Source organism: Leuresthes tenuis, unplaced genomic scaffold (assembly GCF_036924035.1).
Source record: "Leuresthes tenuis unplaced genomic scaffold, fLeuTen1.0.hap1 SCAF_13, whole genome shotgun sequence".
NCBI lineage: Eukaryota > Metazoa > Chordata > Actinopteri > Atheriniformes > Atherinopsidae > Leuresthes > Leuresthes tenuis.
The window spans coordinates 20,753,447-20,774,162 of NW_027325367.1; positions in this window are offsets into that span (position 1 = coordinate 20,753,447).

Below are 20,716 nucleotides of genomic sequence, written 5' to 3' on the forward strand. Positions count from 1 at the left end.
ATGACATCTGGAAAAGAGGAAAAAGCAAGACAGAAGATCCATTATGCTGCTGTAAACACAGTGTTGAATGTTGTGTTGCCTGAACCCTTCCTTAACCTGTTCAGCCCCAGGAGTCTATCTGGCGTTCCTGCTTGAAAAATATATGCCCAAAATGAATAAAGTATTTCTCTGCAATTATAAACTCTGTGTAAACTATCTTTGTATCAACATAAAGCTTACACTTGGGATACCTCATCAGAGCAAGATCAAACCGGATGTTTCCCTACCCTGTCAGCTACCCTGGGGTTGAAGAGGTTAATTTTTCCATTTTTATCAACAAAGTTGTGCTGTCTGTCTTAGTGACCAAATCCTCATAGTGAAGCTGGAAGTGGAACTGAGATTCAGTATAATTTAGTGTTTGAAGCAAGCAAATTCAAAACATGTGAGCTATCAGTGTTAATGTTCATGGTTCAGAATCACTTTCTGGGGTGTGGGGGTTGAGTTTGAAGCTTACCCAATGTAAATAAGCAAAGGAATACACAGAGGAGACATTTTACTGTGAATATGCCAAAACCCTCATTGGCTTCTAATCCTTGGTTATGCAACAAGCGGAGGTCAATTTATAGTTTCTACCTTCAGCTGCATTACACAGTTTAAAGGCTCGTGTTGAAGACAGCCCTGTAAAATAACATCAGCATCTGGTTTACATTGCAGGAGCCTGGCTCCGCATGCGCTGCTTAATTCAAGGGAGGGAGCCTGCATACCTTAGAACCAGCATTAGGCTTTGTCAAGACGCTGACAATGTTTTCTGCTCATTTTGTTTGTTTAAAATTTGCAAAAGTGACAAATGCAACCAAAAAATGACCTCAACTGAAATATGTTATGCAAGAATGAATCTCTGAATGAGGCAGTTAGTTCAACAAAATCAAATAGATCATGTTTGATATCGGCTGCTTTTGTCCCTGGCTTGATGTCAGTACATTCACTAGAATTATTCATGGGGCGCTAATTAATCCCCAACCCAAGCCCATAATCACAGTGAGCATTCCTTCATTTTGGCTGTGCCTGCATGACCACAAATGATTTTCAGGAGGTCATCCAGCCCTCACAGAGTTATGCTTTACTTTGTAGTTAGGAAAACATGAAAGGTCTCAAAAGCACATCTTGGAAGCTTCACAGTCTGTCAGATGACTAGCATGATCAGATAATAGTTAGATATAAAAATAAATGAATAAATAACCATGGATGAAATCATTGCTGTAAAACATAAACAATTCAAGATTTCAAATAATCTATTTCTGTTTTGACATGTTATTCATGGTCAGAAAGTGAGGTCTCATCATGAAAGTCAAAGAGAAATTTTTTGAAAGTGATGTATGTCTGCCACACCTTTTAATAGTCTTTGGCTTCTGATTATTAGGTACAAAAACAAAATCACACTGAATTGAAATGCAAGTTTGTGCAAGGACAAATGCTCCTGTCCTCTCCTGCTGTGTTACTTACTTGGTGGTATTTCCTCAATAATCCTTTGACTGTCTGCTCAGAAGATGTTGAAGATGTTCCTTTAAAAAAATCTGGCACACTAAAAATCCCATGAATATTGTTCTAGGAAGGCTCAAGGAAATACAACAGGTGTTAAAGGTGTTCTGCTTCCTTTTGGGATCACATACCAATAAAAAATGGGTAAAAATAATCACAATATCATACATTTTGATAAGAAGACTGCATATGCATTTACTTTTGGTAGGTTTGAAAAGTGTCACGTCTGTTGGCTTTATTATGTTTTTAGTTCTTGATTTTTCTGTTACGACTTTAGGTTTTTCATGTTTTAGGTTTCTGTCAAGTCATTAACAGAATGATTTATTGTATTCTGTCTCAGCCGTGATTTTTTGTTATTTTGTTTTTTCCATCAAATAAATGTTTTCTAAAGTTTTACTTTAGAATATCTGCATCCGGGTCCTAATCTCCGCCACACATACCACACCACCAAACTTGACAGAAGGATCTGACCAAAATGAAAAGCGTCATGAAACATTTTCTATGAAAAGCCTGTTCACATGCTGGTGACAGATACGTCCTATTTCTGGGAGGAGGCTGAGAGGGTCAACCGTGCAGCCCTGGAAGAGATCTTTGGGGCGGGGGTCTGCACGGGTGGCTGCCGGGGTTGCCTCTTCCCTCGTGCCTTCACAGCTTCCAGCCATGCCAGTCCCTGCTCCAGAAGGGGCTCCAGGTCACTGGTCATCTGGCTGGACGACTCCAGGTCCCTCCTTCCGAAATCCCCCTCCAACCAAGGCTTAGGGATGTCTTGGACCTATCCTTGAGGGGGGCACTCTGTCACATTTGTTGGTTTTGTCATGTTTTTAGTTCTTGGTTTTTCTGTTATGACTTTAGGTTTTTCATGTTTTAGGTTTCTGTTAAATTATTAGTTTTACCATGAGTGTTTTAAGTTCAATGTTAAGTGTAAGACTTTTTTGTTTGTCTTTTAATCAGCAGTTTGAGTTGATTAATTACACATGCTAAATGTTTAAAAGCAAGTGTCACAGTTTATGTTTTAGTATTCTTATCTTCAGGTCATTTGTTATGTTTTCAGGTCTCAGGTTATGTTTTTTCCCCTGTCACGTTAGGTTCACTCATGTCACCCGTTTTCCGTTTCACAGCTGCACGTCATCACAGCATTAGTTTCCAGGTTCAGTCACAGTCTTTGCAGAATCCTAACTTTCCCTTCCACGCTCACACCACGAAAGCTAAGTCTGGTTTTGCCTCATAGTCTTGATTTTCCACAGTGCCATAGTCTTGTTTTTCATTGTCTTGTTCATTCATAGCCTTGTTATTTAGTTACAGTCTTGTTTTATTTTCATAGTCAAGTATTTTGATAATCCGGCCCAGCTGCGCTTTCTGTTTTTGTCCGTTGTGAGTTTTTGGAATAAACCTTTTGTTCTTTGAAGTCTGCATTTGGGTCCTCCCTTCCTGCACCAATGTTTCTTGACAGCAAGTCACTGTGAAAACTATGCTAGCATGGCTGCAGACTCTTGTTAGTGTGTTCTTTGTGCTTTCCTCTCAAAGACAGTTTAACTATTGACTAGGGAATAGATCTGTCTCCAAAATGTGTTATTCTTATATAGGAAACACATTACTATTCAAAAAGGCATTCATCAAAACAGTGTTTTTGTTTATCTGTTGAGATGTATTGGTATGGTTTCATAATTAGTATCTTTAATAATTTGTCATGTGCTCTATAAATCATTGATTTATTTGATGAAGCCACACTGGATCCTTACAGACTGATGCAACCAATCAGAACTCAGCTGTTGAGATTGTAGACATGTTGATGCCAAAGTTATGAGTTTTTTAGGAAAGTTTGAACAGACAGTCACTGTCTCCAGAGGAAACTGAAGTTTGAGGGTCTACCACGGCCACAACCTTCAGACTTTGGGAAAAATTCTCCTAACTTTTAATCCTCCATGGCAGAAAAATATTCTGACCAAGTTTGAAGCCGTTACCATTAAATCTGTAGTTTGAGTTCGATCATATGCGAGGTGTGGAAACACAGTGACATTTCCAACCACCAGCAGGTGGCGCTATATGTGAGTGTCAGTATGTGCATATGTATGCACTCAGGGCAGAGTCCCCGGCAAGCCAATGAAGTTTAGTGAAGATCGGACAATTCACTCATTTATGGATTTGAGTTCAATGTTAAGTGTAAGACTTTTTTGTGTTTGTGTCTTTTAATCAGCAGTTTGAGTTGCTTAATTGCATATGCTAAATGTTTAAAAGCGAGTCACTGTGAAAATTATGCTAGCATGGCTTCAGAATCTTGCAGGGAGTAATGCATAGCTGAATTTAATTAATACTGCAGAGACCCCAGGCACCACTTGTTGAGTTGAGTATCTTACAGGACTCCTGTTTTTGTTGTTTTGCCATGGTAATATGACACTACTCATGCAGACACTATGACCTGTTTCCTTGAGCCCATCCAATGTTACGACATTTATTTCTGTCCAGAATTGCATTATTTTTTTCTCCATAATCTTGTAATGATGTTGGGAGAGTTGAAGTACCACGTAAAGTCTTGCCCAGCACACCCAAAGATTCTCAATGGGGTTAAGGTTGGGACTCTGTGGTGTCCAATCCATGTGTGAAAATTTCTAATGCTCCCTTAACATATTGGAATATGTCTGTCCCAAGAGGGGAGGAAAAAAAAAACCTGGAAAAGCTATTGTTATTCAGATGACCTGAATAAAAGATGGGTAATGTTGCTGAGCCTTACAGTGACAAACTAAGGCAGTTTTAGGTCCAATTGCTACTGCTATAGGCTTGTACGATAGGCACTACACATGATGCCCATCACTCTGGAACATGGTAAATCTGGACACAACCATTTTCCAATAGTCAGTCCAATCTTAATACTCCTTTGCAAGCTTTAAAAAAAAAAAAAAAAAAAAAAAAATGTATTAGCTTCACAAGATGGTTTTCTTACAGCTCCACAGCTGTTTTCTTCACATACATGAGTAGAAATGCTCTCCATTTCACTATTAAACATTTCTGCAAGTTCTGCTGTTGATTTTATTTGATTTCACCAAAAAAGTCATCTCTGTTAATGAACATTCAAGATTTTCTCCTAACCATAACATAATGGCACCACCATCCTTCCACTTCTTAATAATGTGTTGGACAGTTCTGAACCAATTTTTGGTAATTTATAGCAATCTCTTTTGTTATTTTGCTTGGTGCAGACCAGCAATTTCAACCAACTGACACACAGTAACATCTCTTCCACAACCACAGGATGCATCTTCTGACATGGTTGATTAAAAAATGAAAAGCTATTAATTGCATTGGTGAAGGTTAAAATACATGCAGTGTATAAAATCTGCCCTGTAGAACTGTACTTTGGTAATAGGAATAACATGAGGAACAAAGTTAAGTTTTTTTCCACACGTATCTAATGTCTGTACCCTCATGGAATACAGTCAGAATGAGTAATCAACTTGGAATTCTAGAGCTTTTAGAGCAAAGGATTTACAGACGATTATTAGTAGTAGAGACACAGGTTCCACCTGCTGTTGAGAACTTTAGAGCTCTGCTCCCATTTCAAACTTCACTTTACATAAACAGTAACACCTGCCCTCTACAGCCAGCACAGGTAAAGATTGCTTGTTGAGTAGTCATTACATTTGAATTGTAGACTTTAGAGGTAACTGACTTGTATGTAACATCCAAAATGTACAGTACTGTGATGGATTAATCAGATAGTAAAGTTCTACAGTTTTGGTGACCCATCCATCCATTTATGCACCTGCCTTCTTAATTGGTTCCTGATGCACAGGTATATGTGTATATATATGTAGCTAAATAGCCACAGCAGTGTGCTGTTTAGCTAAACACATTTTTTTGGCGCATTTGGTGAACAACTAATTATCTTGTTTGCTTGGGAAAATGGTCCAAAATCCAAAGGAAACACAAATGGAATATTAAGGAGTTAGATTCAATTGTGGCTCAAAGTTACAGCAGCAAGTCTTTCTGATGGATCTGCCAAACTAATTTTTCTTGCACTCACCTTTTTTACCGTTTGAATGTTTGTTTTTTTCTGACTGCAGTTTTGCCACATTACATTGCCACATTAGATCATGGCAACACTGCAATTATAGGAATGGAAAATGGTTGGCAGAAGAGCAAAAGTAAGACCCACAATGTTATCCACTTCAGTCACAGATTACTGGACATTGTGGTAACTGAGACTAAAAACAAACAATGAGGTCAATGCTTCTCTCGTTTCCGTGTTTGTTGAACTTCGCTGTCAAAGAACATCAATCTACCAGTCATTCCAAAAAACCCAATTTGTCACACTCCATTTGTCTTCAAACATTCCCCTATTCGATGAGTTTCACTACAGCTCAACATCTTTCTACCTTACAGCTCCGTCTTCAGCAAAAGCTGTTTTGACACTGAGCCTTTATCCACTCAAGTGATCCAAGGGGCTTGAAACCAGATGTGGAGCTTCCGTTCGTGGTGTCCTATCTAATCAGTGTGTCCTTCAGCTGTGCCAACGCATATAACACTTAAAGCCCACAAATTTCAGTTTGCTGTTGATGACAGAAAGCAGTAAATTGACAGTTTCAGTTGACATACACTGATAAAATCTGACTTTGTTTAATTAAAAATCCACAAGCAGAGGAGTAGCTGGACTCTTCTTAGAACTTGAATTGAACCAGGATCTGTTCTGAAAAGCGTATATGGAAGGGTGGATCCAGAACACAGTTTGAATTTGGCAGTTGAAAGAGGATGGAAAAAAGCTGTGTAGACTGCCTGTTTGTTTCCATCTAATCTAGTTCTGTGGTTGTGGGAAGAAAGAGTCACACTATGTGTGAACTTGAATGTTTACCTCAAAATCTTGCAACAGATGGGTGAATTGCGCATGCTTTTTCACACATCTGTTGCTCAGTAAATTATGCTTTACAAACACATCACAGGATGAACAAATAACTGATTTATGCCTTGGAATACATGTAAAAAAAAAGGGAGACTAACTGAAATGGAAATGATTGAAAATCAAACTGACCAGAACTTTTGTTGGGGAATTTCATAATGGTACACACATTGCACAATTTTAGTTGTAGCATTGGTAAATTTCTTTACATCTAACATTTTTTTTAGCTACTTTTTCCAATGCAAATTACTGATCAAAACAGCAATTGTTACTTCTTTAACAATGGATAATACAGACATACAGTATAAAACATTGGTCTGTCAATGTGTGGGGGACTGAGGGTGCGTCAAGCCGGTTGGGACAAAGAAGGGAGTGCCACTGGTTGTTTAGTTTGGGAGCCGCTGATCTACGTTATTTTTAGTGACGGTCACATTAACAATGATCAGGTTATAACTTTGGCACAAAGCATCAAATGGCAATAATTAAGTTTAGTTGTGAACACGGTCCCTTTACAAATAATAGTAATAGGGAGTCTGCTTAATCAATCTGTTGCTTTGCATCCTCCGACGGATTGTCTGGTGGCTTATGCCGAACAGCTCCGCTATTTCCTTTATTTTTAAACCATTTAATAAATAGCTTTCAATGGACTCGAACGGATGTTGATGGTTGGTCGTCCTCGTCCCATTTGAGGCTCCACAGCATCCATCCGTCCCAGGACTGGACAGAGGTTTACTATGGCAACCTCATTAATGTGTAAATCTGTGACGGCAGAGTATGCAGCCAAGCTCTATGACTGGTTCTACTCGGCCATAGGCATCAGACTAAGATATATTATTAGATTCTACCTGCTCAGCTAATTCTAACAGTGTTTGCACAATTTGAGGGGGCGCCATGTTCTGTGATGTGTCCTCTAAAGACCCGGCAATTCAATCAATTTCTAGGCACATTTGCAATGTAATGCAATACAGATGTGCACACCGCCCCCTACCGAACAAGATGGGTAGCTCGGTCAGCAGGGAGCTGAAGAAGAGCTGACGTCACTCTGCTGCGCCGCTCAGATTGCTTTTTCGTTTTCGAATCATGGGCAGTACTTTGCGGGCAGACCACGAAAACGAAAAAGCAATAATTTGCAGTCTCGAAGAAGAAAATGCAAATGGAATGATTACTAAATGTATTTATGAGTCCAATAATGCAGCCACATTTTTAAAATGAAAAAGCATTTCTGCAAATGCATTTTGATTTTCAAATTGAATTTCGGTATCTATCTGCTGGGGCATATTTTGAAAATTCAATCTCAAATGTCTTTTTTTTTATTTTAATTAAGTGCGTGACCAAGTGATATTAACTGCACAGACCCAGAATAAACTGGAACCAGAGACTGCTATACAAAAAATATAAATTTTATTAATATATTTTTTGATAAAATACTAACCTCTAGAGTAGGTAAATTATGAAAGACAAAAAAATACAATCAAACCAAACATGAGATGGGTAAAAAGAAGACAACCCTGGGACTAGACTGCACGACCGGGGGGAGCCTTCTGAAGTTATGCACAGCAAGATAAAACATCACAAACACATGGCAATTTATGACTGAAATACCACTACACACTCAATTTACCTATTCACAACAATCTTAAAGTGACAAACCACACAATAAAGCACACATGCAAATGGCCGCACTGCTACGCAGTCTCCCCCCTTAAAGATGCAAGAAAACTCCGCAAACAAAATAACCTGCCCAAATGATGAATTAAAAACAAACTCAAATAAACCTGGGAAAAACAGTGGTTGGCTTTTTTAGACACATCTCCATTGAAAACCTTTCACACTGGAACATAATCCTTCATTCCAGTTGGGCATGCAGGTGACTGGGGGCAACATTCAGAGATAATCATGTTAGTTTTGTTGTAGAAAGAATAAAATCTATTTTAAAATATCTCAGCACTGCTTAAGCGTACCTTCTTCTTGGCTTATGTCTTTAAACAATCATTCAATAGATCAGTCCCCTCCCAACACAGAATGCCTACAAACAATTCATACCACAAATAAACAGCCAAATTGTTATTCTCTAGTGATCAAGTAATATTAAAATCATGCTTTCAAACATCTAAAAAGTAGAGCCTACCAACTCAGCTTCAAACAAAGGCCTCAGCTCAGCTGCTCCCAGGTGTGTCCAAAGGCCCAAATGAGCCTTCCAGCCCCTTTTATTAACTCCACCCCATTTGCCTGCTCTAAGTTCTGGACTTCCTGTTCCTCCCTTCCACAAGTGAAAGATTGAGCATTCTTGAAGAAGAAAATTAAAGGACAGGGACTGAATTGGAAATGACACATATCACCAATGGAATAAATCCGTTGTTGGTGGCTTGGATACATCACAAACATACTTAGAAAGAAGACATTATCCACATTTACGTGCCACTGGCTGTGATTTTCTGACAACGATTCTACATATATTTTCGCTGCTCTGAAATGAAAAAATACTTGTTTAAAACACATGGAAGACAACGTAGTACAACTGTATGCAGATAGAAAAATGGCTTCTTTATGCAAGCTTGTCATAATAGGGCATTTTGAGGGGAGGCTTTAGAGATTTATCTTTGCCTCTTTAGCTGATATTTCCTACATCAATTCTGCAAGGAACTTTTGGCACTATTCCTAAGAATTCTGAGCTTCAATGAAGTATCAGTTGTTGTTTTTTTTCTTTTGTTTCACTAGGTGGGCTTGGTAATAACCCCAGGTCCACAGTTACTCTCATTTGCAGAGAAATATCAAGAATGTGTGAGTTATTTTGTGTTATTTTAAGAAAAAGCATGGTAAGAAAATAGTTTAGTGCTCTTTAATCTCACATTTATGTATTTACTCATTACACATAACAGACTCCTTCACTGATCCCCTCATTCTCACCCAGCCCGTGCACGCACACACACACACACACACACACAGGAACAAATGTAAACACACACTCTCTCTTTTCCTGGCATGATAGATATGCTATGACGTGTTTGAATGTGGAGCATGCTGTCATCTGCTTTCACTTACTTCTCACCCTCTTCAAGTCATGACTCTCTGCAGCTCAGCTCAAGTTTACCCTGGTTCTACTATTTGATTCACACTCTGTCTGGTATTTATACTTTAGTGTTTGATGTTGTTTCTAAATGCGGTTTATAAAAGTCACTCTGTTATATATATACATTTCCATGTCTGCAGTCTTATTTTGGGATACTGTAGGAATATGTTTGAGAATATGATTTACAGTCTTAAAAAGGAATCTATCCTATAATGGTCATTTTTATTGCTTGTCCGTCAAATCTCTGTCTGAAACATGCTATTTTAGTTTCCATCTCTCTCAGCCCCCTGCTAAGCTCTTCTGAGAGCCTCAGTCTAATTGGGAGGCTCCTTTTACACTTATTTTACTAACTTGTTGCCAATTCACAAAGTAATTTTGTGTTAGTGATTCAAAATGAACCAAGGTAGCTATGAAATGTTCTACAAGCTATTTTCCCGAGTGTTACCAACATCTATTTAAAAATGTACATTCTTTTGACAGAAAAAAAAAACAACAGTCACATTTTTGTTTCAGCATTTGATTTGTTGCATTTTAACTATTGTACAATTAGACCCTAATTAGTTAGGGTTTAAATGATCGTCACATGACAGCATTCTGTCTTCATTTAGCCTGAGTGTTAAACCATGTTAAATGTTTTGGAAAAGTGTTGAAAAAACAAATTCATGCCAAAGCTTTACAACGACTTGTGAGCTGTTATACCTTTTGCTGATCTGAAACTGAAAATTAACTTGTGAGTACTTTTAAGTATGTATAGGAGTATCATTTTAAAGTACCAAAACATTTGGGAAATATTCAAGAAAAGTAAAAGTATAAACTGTCTTAAAACTTACTTTTGTCTTTGATCCTACTGAAAAACAACAAAAATTACGTAGCAAAACCACTTTACTCTCAGTGTTGTCTAACCAACTAAAGGTTTGATCAGATCTTCCAAATTGACTATATTAGCACTGGGTTGCATAGCAGTGACTCTCATATCACATTCTGATGCCTCCGTTCTTTGAATATAGTTCTGTTCACAAGGTTAGCTCGGGCACCCTCTTCCTTGGCCATGTCTGCCATATAAACAAAGAAGATAACATATCAAGCTATAGTATTAGATTTAGTGAGCACACTGCATTTGGTTTTGGTTTATAGAGTAAAATGCACAAAATAAATTGTAAAAATAATTGGTTGTGTGGACAAGGCCTGAGAGTCAATTAAAGCTTTGGTCAGTGCACTTTGCCCTCAGAAGGGATTTATTCAAAAATCCTAAAATGCATGTTCTCCTTTTATGAACCCTGTCAAGGGATCGGTCTCTAGTTATGTCTTATTTATTTTCAATTTATTTCCATCTGTTACCGGGGACGTAATGGTTGTGACGCGGTTAATCAAATTAATTAATCAAAGAGTCTGAACATGGACGACGAGAGACTTTATTGTTGAAGTGGAACAAAAAACAATAATTTATGACACATCCTTTTTATAAACTTTTCCACGTCGGAGAAGGAAACGTACATTCCGAATTATCGCGGGATCTCGAGCGAATACGGCTGGCGATTTAATTTGAAACCACCTCGCATCATTCTGTGTTGTCATGGTTACCCAACACTTTTTCGTCAGTCAGTTGAGAAAAGTAAGAAAGTAAAGTAGAGTAAAGAAAGTGAGGTAGAGTAAAGAAAGTAAGGTAGAGTAAAGATGGTGAGAAAGTAAGGTAGAGTAAAGAAAGTGAGAAAGTAAGGTAGAGTAAAGAAAGTGAGAAAGTAAAGTAGAGTAAAGAAAGGTAGAGTAAAGAAAGGTAGAGTAAAGAAAGGTAGAGTAAAGAAAGGTAGAGTAAAGAAAGGTAAAGTAGAGTAAAGAAAGTGAGAAAGTAAGTTAGAGTAAAGAAAGTGAGAAAGTAAGGTAGATTAAAGAAAGTAAGCTAGAGTAAAGAAAGTGAGAAAGTAAGGTAGAGTAAAGAAAGGTAAAGAAAGGTAGAGTAAAGAAAGTAAGGTAGAGTAAAGAAAGTAAAGTAGAGTAAAAAAAGTGAGAAAGTAAGGTAGAGTAAAGAAAGCGAGAAAGTAAGGTAGAGTAAAGAAAGTAAAGTAGAGTAAAGAAAGTGAGAAAGTAAGGTAGATTAAAGAAAGTAAGGTAGAGTAAAGAAAGTAAAGTAGAGTAAAAAAAGTAAAGTAGAGTAAAGAAAGTGAGAAAGTAAGGTAGATTAAAGAAAGTAAGGTAGAGTAAAGAAAGTGAGAAAGTAAGGTAGAGTAAAGAAAGTAAAGTAGGGTAAAGAAAGTGAGAAAGTAAGGTAGAGTAAAGAAAGTGAGAAAGTAAGGTAGATTAAAGAAAGTAAGGTAGAGTAAAGAAAGTAAAGTAGAGTAAAGAAAGTGAGAAAGTAAGGTAGAGTAAAGAAAGTAATGTAATGGAGGATTTGATACCTAAAAAGCAGAAAAAACTGGACCAGCAGCCAAGCATACGCAGTTTTTTTCAGACAGTGAGTAACTTGATACCGAGCTTAATGTCTAAGTAAATAAAACAAGTAGCCTCGTAAAAGAAGAATATTAAATGATAGCTCATGAAGGTCAGTCGCTGTTCTTTTGACAAAATGACATGTGGTCACAATGCAGGCAGCACAGAGAGACAGGGAGGCAGACAGACATGCTGAAAGCAGTGGCCAGACAGGGGCATGCTCTGGACATGCAGATAATCAGGTGAGAAATGAATGTGAAATATAATGCAATTTAGTATTGCACATAGACAATAATTTTAAGTATGAAACTAAGTAAGGCATTACAGGTACCTGCATCTTGTGTATGATTTATTGGTGAAAAGATACTGGTTATTCCAACGCTACATGTTATATATATATGTATTTATATTTCAGACAGAGCCAGGCAGAGGAGGCAGTGGTTTAGATCAGCATAAGGAGGAGCTTGGTACCTGCCCACACCAGCCCAATACCTCAGTCCCTGAAAAATAAGAGTAAGCTATCCTATTTGCTACAGTACTACTGGAAGAGCATAATTGTAATTGGTAGGTGTGTTTAAGGTCAGTAAACAGTAAACAACTAACCAAAACAAAGTGGGGGGGCAGTCACTGTCTCGGAGAAATTACACTATTCCTTTAGATGTGAATTCACATGGTCAATGTAGTCCTCTAAACTATGTTCTAAATGTCCAAATTTTCATATATAAATATAGAATTGTAGACAATGCACTTAACAAATTTTTTTTATTTGGACCCCCCAATGTCTAAACCATGGTTACGCCCTTGACCTTAATGACATGTCTGTGAAATCATTTGGTGAAATTCCTCACGGATCAAGCCCAGCAGTTCTCTCTGTAGCGCTCAGGCGGTCGGTTTTCATGTCACTGCTGCCAGTTGCTGCTGACGCCGCGCCCCTCTTCCACCCGACTTCCGCCGAATGTGCCAACCTCGGTTTGGCGTTAGGCTGCTATGACAACAGATGAGCACGAGCACTAGTCATGATTGCCCACACACCATTGCAACCATATATGTTTGAGCCATCGTTTCTACCTGCATGAACTAGTAGTTAGCATTAGCTCGTGATAATCGGACAAAAGAAAAACAAAGCACACTTACATCTGTCCTTTCCCCACGGATGGCCGGTAGCGATCCCTCTTTTAGGTAAAGTTTTGCTGCCAGTCCTGCATTGTACCATGCACAACGTTATGGGTGGCCTTGGCCCACCCACTTGTACAACTGGCCCATCCTAAATGACAGGGTGATTATTCAATTATTTTTCATAATTGAAATTAACATCTAAATTCATAATAAAGACTATAAAAAAATCCCATATATATATATAAAGGAAAGTCAATGTTTATTAGGTTACTAACATGTGTGAAGTCTGCGCCAGTATTGTTTGAGGTTCTCACAGTAACCTGCCTATACTTCACTTCCTGTTTACACTAAACGTATGTTGTGTGATTCCAATATGTCGTTTGTCATTACTGGTGCTGGATGAATCACAGTATGCCTTTTTGCGTCCTCTCTATACAGTTTACGTTTGGCATTTTAGCCAAGCGTACAGGCAAAAGACAAGACGAGTAAATGGAAATGGTTGAGCGAGCTCATCCGTTGCTAACGTACAGATAAGTACAGTATGGCTCAACAGACATTGCTCTCTGAAATTTTGTAAGCACTTGTTTTTTCCTCCTTGGAAAGACACCCAGTGGAGACTGGGTGTTGGTCACTGCTGGAGAGTTCAGGAAGTGGGTCTGGCTGAGAAGATTCTGACTGGTTCGCCCAGACACGAGGGACAAGAGAGTGAGTGGCTGCAGCAGTGCATGCAAAATGGACGCTGTTGTTGTTTTTAAGACCTGGGGGGGTTGTACGCACCCCAAATTCAAATATATTAGTGTAGAAGAGCTGGAAAAGGGATTTTTGCATAATATGTCCCCTTTAAATTCCAGAAAGGCTGAGCTGCATCATTGTAACCTCCAGCAAAGTGAGGTCATCGATTTTATCATCAGGCCACCACAAAAAGGATGTTTTCATAATTTATGCAATGGGATATTTTAACCAACATGACAGATCAAAAACATGTTCCAGCTGTTCCAACTTTTTTTTTCCCTGGTTACCATGGCATGTGTTGCTATGTATTGTCTTAGTCAGAAACAGCTGTTTATAATTGTAAATAAACACCCTCAAAAACTTGAATGAACAATGTGGAAAATTACTGTTAAAAAATTCCCCATCATTCGTGTGAAAGTGGTATGCATAAGGTAGAAAGTAAAAATCTCGGTTTCAGTTCCTGCACCACCCGAGGGTTTCCCCAGACAGGGCCTGTAATGTTATTGCTGCATGCGCAGTACTGCATAACATTGCAGGCCTAAGAAAGGAGAGACCTCCCCCTGGCTGTTGATGTTGACTAGGAAAATGCATTTCACATGGCAAGTAGAGGTGTATGTTACTCAGGAAACATAGAGTATGATTAAGTGCAAAGAATTATCCTCAATGTGTGTCATTTAATCTCTTTTTCTCATGTTACCTTTTGAGCTATTTTATCTTTCTATCCTTCATAAAGAACAAACTTGACTGACTATAAAAGGACCTGGCAGCAAGTTCAAATTAAATATAAGAACATTTTGCATGCTGGTAAGTGACTTTAAAGTAGAACAGTGAACAAATGAGGTGAATAGATTAGGTGTCTTCTGACATGTTGAATGTCTGTATTATTGTAGCAGTTTAAAAAAAAGCCCATAGAACTGGCACAGGGGGCGGCCCACCAAGCCAAGATATGACCCCAGCGGAGGAGCTGGCCCTCCATTTCAATAAAGGGAGGTCAGTGATGGAGGGGATCCAGGGACGGACAGTAACAGACGCTGTCCCAGCCACAGAAACTGTCCGCTTCATACAAGGTACATATTGCAGTACTTCTGCACATGGAACACAATCAAATAAATATATTATACTGTCTGACTTTCGATTTCCTTGCTCCTTTCTGGGAACACTCATACAGTTTTGGAGCTACCAGAAGATGATCAGGTTAGTACATTGTATTTAAATCATAGGCTTGGTATGTCCTGTGAAATCTTTATTCAAGTTCTCTCAATACATGTATGTATATGGCAAGGGGAAGGCATATCTGCAGCTGCAGAATGCACTTCTGACAGAAGTGGTCATTGGGCAAGGTACACCCTGGACAGGTCGCCAGTCCATCACAGGGCCACACAGAGATAAACGAGACAAACAACCACACATGCTCACACCCACTCCTAAGGACAGTTTAGAGACACCAATTAACCTAACATGCATGGTTTTTGGACAGTGGGACACCTGGAGACAACCCACGCATACACGGGGAGAACATGCAAACTCCACACTCCACTCCACAGTTTATGCACAAATCCTGCTGTGCTAATTTACATTTCTTTTACAGACTTCACAAACTGTCAGAACACTATATGCAAAGCACCTGGAGAGACAGATGGAGCAAGCAGACGTTAAAATCACACTCAAAAAGAGAAAGCTCCAAGAAATGGAGCTGGATCTTGAGATTAAATGCCGGACACTCAGGAAACTGGACCTGGAAATCCAGAAAGGAGTATTTCAGTGCACACCATAACCACAACTGCAATACAGTGTTTTAATCTTTGTTGCTTTTCCAACTCTCTCTATTCCAGGATCTGAGCAACCAAAACAAATGAGGAGTGCCAAAGAAAAAAAAAATGTAACTAGAAAACATTGTGGTGTCTTCACTTTTTAATGAATGTAAAGTAGAATTTAAAAGAGAACCGCCAATGCTAAACAAAATGCACACAACAAAAAGTGCCATTCAAGATTTTTTATTAACTAAAGATAGGCTAAATCCAGAAATTAAGTGAAAAAATATATTGCTCCCTGACATCGGTATCAGTATAATCTGGCAAAATTGACCCACTACATAGAGAGGGAAGGAAGTGTCCCCCATTTTCACAAAAAAATAAATAAGCAACCGCTTTCAAAGCATCCAATATTTATTTAACAACAACTATTCCCAACACAAATGTATTGAACTGATAGAGCCATCACAGAGGAAGTCCACAGACAAGACAAGGAAAATCAAATTATAGTGCAATATAAACATTTTGAAATCTGCCTGTTTTCTCTAAACAACATACAATTTACAGCATTTTCACAAGGAAAAAAAAAATAAAATGCAGTAACATCTGTATGATTTTAACTTGTTTTAAAATAGAAAACAACGTGTCACATCACAACTCCACAGGACAGGCAAGGGTTAAACATTTTAGTGCAAGATAAACATTTGGAAATCTGTCATTTCTCTCAATTGAACAAGAAAAAAAATGCTATATAATCTGGCAAAATACACAATTTTAATCCTAAATAATGGGGAAGTGCATGTTTAAATTTGAAATGCTTGATTTAATTTGGCAAACACATTTTACACTGGCATTTTTCTGGACTTTGAATGTGCAAACTGGTGTACAATATCTTCGAAATCAAGGGCACTAAAAAGTTCATGTTCGATGGCCAAGAGAGAAAGTGCAGAGAGCTGTGTCTGTGACATTGTGGTCCTCACTCCCTTACTGATGCCGGATACTTAGCAGCCCGGTTCTGGAAAGCTGCAGGCCCCGGTAGATCGCCTCCTCCCACAGCTGCTCCATAATCAGCCCCCACAGTGCAGGATCCCCAGGGAGTAGTAGAGGCGTTGAGGAATAGGGGCAACTGGCAGACTTGACGAGTGACTCAGATAGCAGCAAGACTCGAGGCTCATCACCGCTTCCCTCAACTGTTGCACTCGCAGCAGAATCCAGGCCATCAGTTGAAGATGCCGGGGGCTCTTCGCTCTCTGGGGTGTGGACATTAGCTAGCGCCCGCAGTGAAGAAATGTCCTGACTAGCTGAGCTGTACTCGTTGACGGAAGCTGCCTTAGAAGAACAGTTGGTAACATTTACTAGAGTGAAGAAATTATCTATTTTTGGTAAATACTTTAAATTGTATGTGTTTCTGATGTCCTTCTCCTTTTTAAAATTTCCTTAGCGCTCCCACTTCGCTTTTATTTTGAATACGGGCTGACCAATGAGGAGAGGGTCACAGCTCACGGTCACAGTCACAGGCAGCCGGGGTAGAGATTCTGTGCAGTGCATAGACTGTATAGGTGCAGCACAATGGCTCCGGCAGACATATAAGAGAGAGATAACCAGATATTTTGCTTGTGCCCTCACTGCCCTGGGCCCTTTAGAGGTTGGGGGCCCCATGGCAATTAACCAATTGCCCATATGGTTAATCCGGCCTTGCTGGTGACACATGAGGTGGGCCAGTGACCTGAAACGAGAGGAGAGTTACCCTTTCAAAATAAAACAGGAAATGAAAAGACAAGACATGGAGACGGGACAAAATTCCAACTTGACCTCACTGTGACACAAATACAAATGCTTACTGAGTCGGAGGATGTCCAACAAACAGTAAACACAGCACTGACATCATCTTATAAAGTTGATTTGGCCAATAGGTTAGCAAACAACTGGCTGTCGGGTAGAAACATTGCATGTCCATATCCACAACTTCTGTTGGGTTAAAGCAGAGAAATTCGTCATCCTCAGTGTTGATATTTCCTTTCCAATGAATTCCTGAAGTAATCTCGGTTTACTCGGTACAGACAAAGTTAAAGAACACCTCTCTGTGTACTGCTAGAGTACAATCCTCCACTTCAGTCTGTGGACAGTCTTAGTAGATTCATTTTCAGCATTACATTTTTCCTTAGACAGCTGGTGAATAAACTATTATTGATGACAAACAGCATTCCATCTCTGATATGTGTATTGAGAGTAACACAAAATCTTTTTTTCACAGTATATAGGAGTGTGTCCAGAATCTTTTTTCACAATAGGTTGTTTCAGTTTTAGTGTGGATTTACGCTTATCATGGTTTTATCGTGCAAAAACATTTTTGTTATAAAACAGCTGTGGTAAAAGGGGAGCACAGAGGGGAAAAAAAAAGAAAAAAAAAAAACACAAAAAAAACACAAACCAAAACAAAAAACTATGGCAGACGAGTGCTTTTCTGTCTGGATGCTGCCTTTGAATCATACATCTGATTGGAAAGCTGCCTTGAACTGAGAATTGGCAGTTCTCAAACTGAACAATAAATTTGCCGGTTACATCCAGAACGTGGATGGAGGACATAAAAGAGAAACCCTTTATTAGGATAAACCGTATCACTGTTACTATTTGAAGTAGAGTTAATGTATCTATGTATTTTGATAGTATAGAACAAAGATGCAATATTGTATTTCTTATATATTGTACAGATGGTGGGGGTTATAGATATTTGACAAGAAACATAAGTTAAAACAAAGTATTTAACACTTACGCTGGCTTGGGGTGAAGATTTTAGGCTTGTGTTCACAGTACAATGCAGTCCTTGTTATCTAATGTGATGTCCTAAGTAATTTTTACTGTTTTGTATGTTTCTTTCCTTTTCTATCAGCTTAAGAGGTGTAGAGTTTCAGACTACCTATTGAAAAAATGGTTTGTACCCTCCCACTTTGGAGTAGGAGACTAGAAGAGTGCCAACACTGAAATTAAACAGTGTACTGCTGGACAGGGTCAGCAGGTTAATGCATTTTATCAACATAAGAAAGAGGTACACTCTGGACAGGTGACCATCAGACTTCTCCCCCCAAGTTTGGTTTTAGTGGAACTAAACCAGACTTTTAAAAGAGAGCTTCCTCAAACTGGACCAACACGCCCAGATTGTGAAGTTGGGGCTTGAATTACCCCTGCATGTAAACACTCAACTAGATTTAAATGAGCCTGGGTGCTCCACTCATGCTGTAAAGTTTAATCTTTTTTAATCTTTTTATTTAACTGTAAAGTATGAGCGTATTGACAGTATATTGAGTGTTTATATAGCTTAATCCCCAAGAAAGTTGCTGTCATTCATGCTAAATGTGTCAGAAATTGTGACTTAAAGTCAGCCCATTATGACTGAGTCAACTCACTGTCACTTAAAGCATTCCCGGATTGTGCACCATTGTATTTTTTTTTTTTGTATTTAACAAGGATGCCTCTGGTAATGGCCATGAATACAGAGTTTTGTGTAATGTCTCCTCCCAGTGGGACATGCCCGGAACACCTCACCAGGGAGGCGTCCAGGGGGCATCCTAACCAGATGCCCGAGCCACCTCATCTGACTCCTCTCCATGTGGAGGAGCAGCGGTTCTACTCTGAACCCCTCCCAGATGACTGAGCTTCTCACCCTATCTCTAAGGGAGAGCCCAGACACCCTGCGGAGGAAACCCATTTCGGCCGCTTGTATTCGCGATCTCGTTCTTTCGGTCACCACCCACAACTCGTGACCAAAGGTGAGGATGGGAACGTAGATTGACCAGTAAATAGAGAGCTTCGCCTTCTGGCTCAGCTCCTTCTTCACAACGACAGGTCGGCGCAGAGCCCGCAACACTGCAGACGACGCACTGATCCGACCGTCAATCTCACGCTCCATTCGTCCCTCACTCGTGAACAAGACCCCGAGATACTTGAACTCCTCCACTTGGGGAAGGATCTGATTCCCGACCCGGAGAGAGCATTCCACCCTCTTCCAGCTGAGAACCATAGTCTCGGATTTGGAGGCACTGATTCTCATCCCAACCACTTCACACTCGGCTGCGAATCACTCCAGTGAGAGCTGAAGGTCATGGCCTGACAACGCTAACAGAACTATATCATCCGCAAAAAGCAGAGACCCGATTCTGAGGTCGCCAAATCGGATACCCTCAACACCCTGGCTCCGCCTAGAAATTCTGTCCATAAAAGTTAGGAACAGAATCTGTGACAAAGGGCAGCCCTGACGGAGACCAACCCTCACTGGAAACGTGTCCGACTTACTGCCGGCAATGCGGACCAAACTCTGGCACCGGTCATACAGAGACCGATCTGCCAGTCCAGAGGCACTGTCCCCGATGTCCACGCAATGCTGCAGAGGCGTGTCAGCCAAGACAGCCCTACAACATCCAGAGCCCTGAGAAACTCAGGACGGACCTCATCCACCCCTGGGGCCTTGCCACCGAGGAACTTTTTGAGCACCTCGGCAACCTCAGCCCCAGAAATGGGAGACCCCGTCTCCGAGCTCTCCGACTCTGCCTCCTCCGAGCACGTGTTGGTAGGATTGAGTTCCTCGAAGTACTCCCCCCACCGACTCACAACGTCCCTAGTTGAGGTCAGCAAAGCCCCGTCCCCACCATACACAGTGTTGACTGTGAGCCGCTTCCCCCCCTGAGACGCCGGATGGTGGACCAGAATCTCTTCAAGGCCGTCCGGAAGTCATTCTCCATGGTCTCACCGAACTCCTCCCAGGCCCGAGTTTTTGCCTCAGCAACCGCCGAAGCCACAGCCCGTTTGGCCTGCCGGTACCCATCAGCTGCTTCTAGGGTCTCACTGGCCAAAAAGGCCCGATAGGACTCCTTCTTCAGCTTGATGGCTTCCCTCACCACTGGTGTCCACCAGCGAGTTCGGGGATTGCCGCCACGACAGGCACCGACCACCTTACGGCCACAGCTCCGATCAGCCGCCTCGACAATGGAGTCACGGAACATGGCCCATTCGGACTCAATGTCCCCCACCTCCCCCGGGATATGTTTGAAGCTCTGCCGGAGGTGAGAGTTAAAGCTCCTCCTGACGGGGGATTCCGACAAACGTTCCCAGCAGACCCCCACCAGCGGAGCCAACTCACCACCAGGTGGTGATCAGTTGACAGCTCCGCCCCTCTCTTCACCCGAGTGTCCAGGACATACGGCCGCAAGTCCAATGATACAA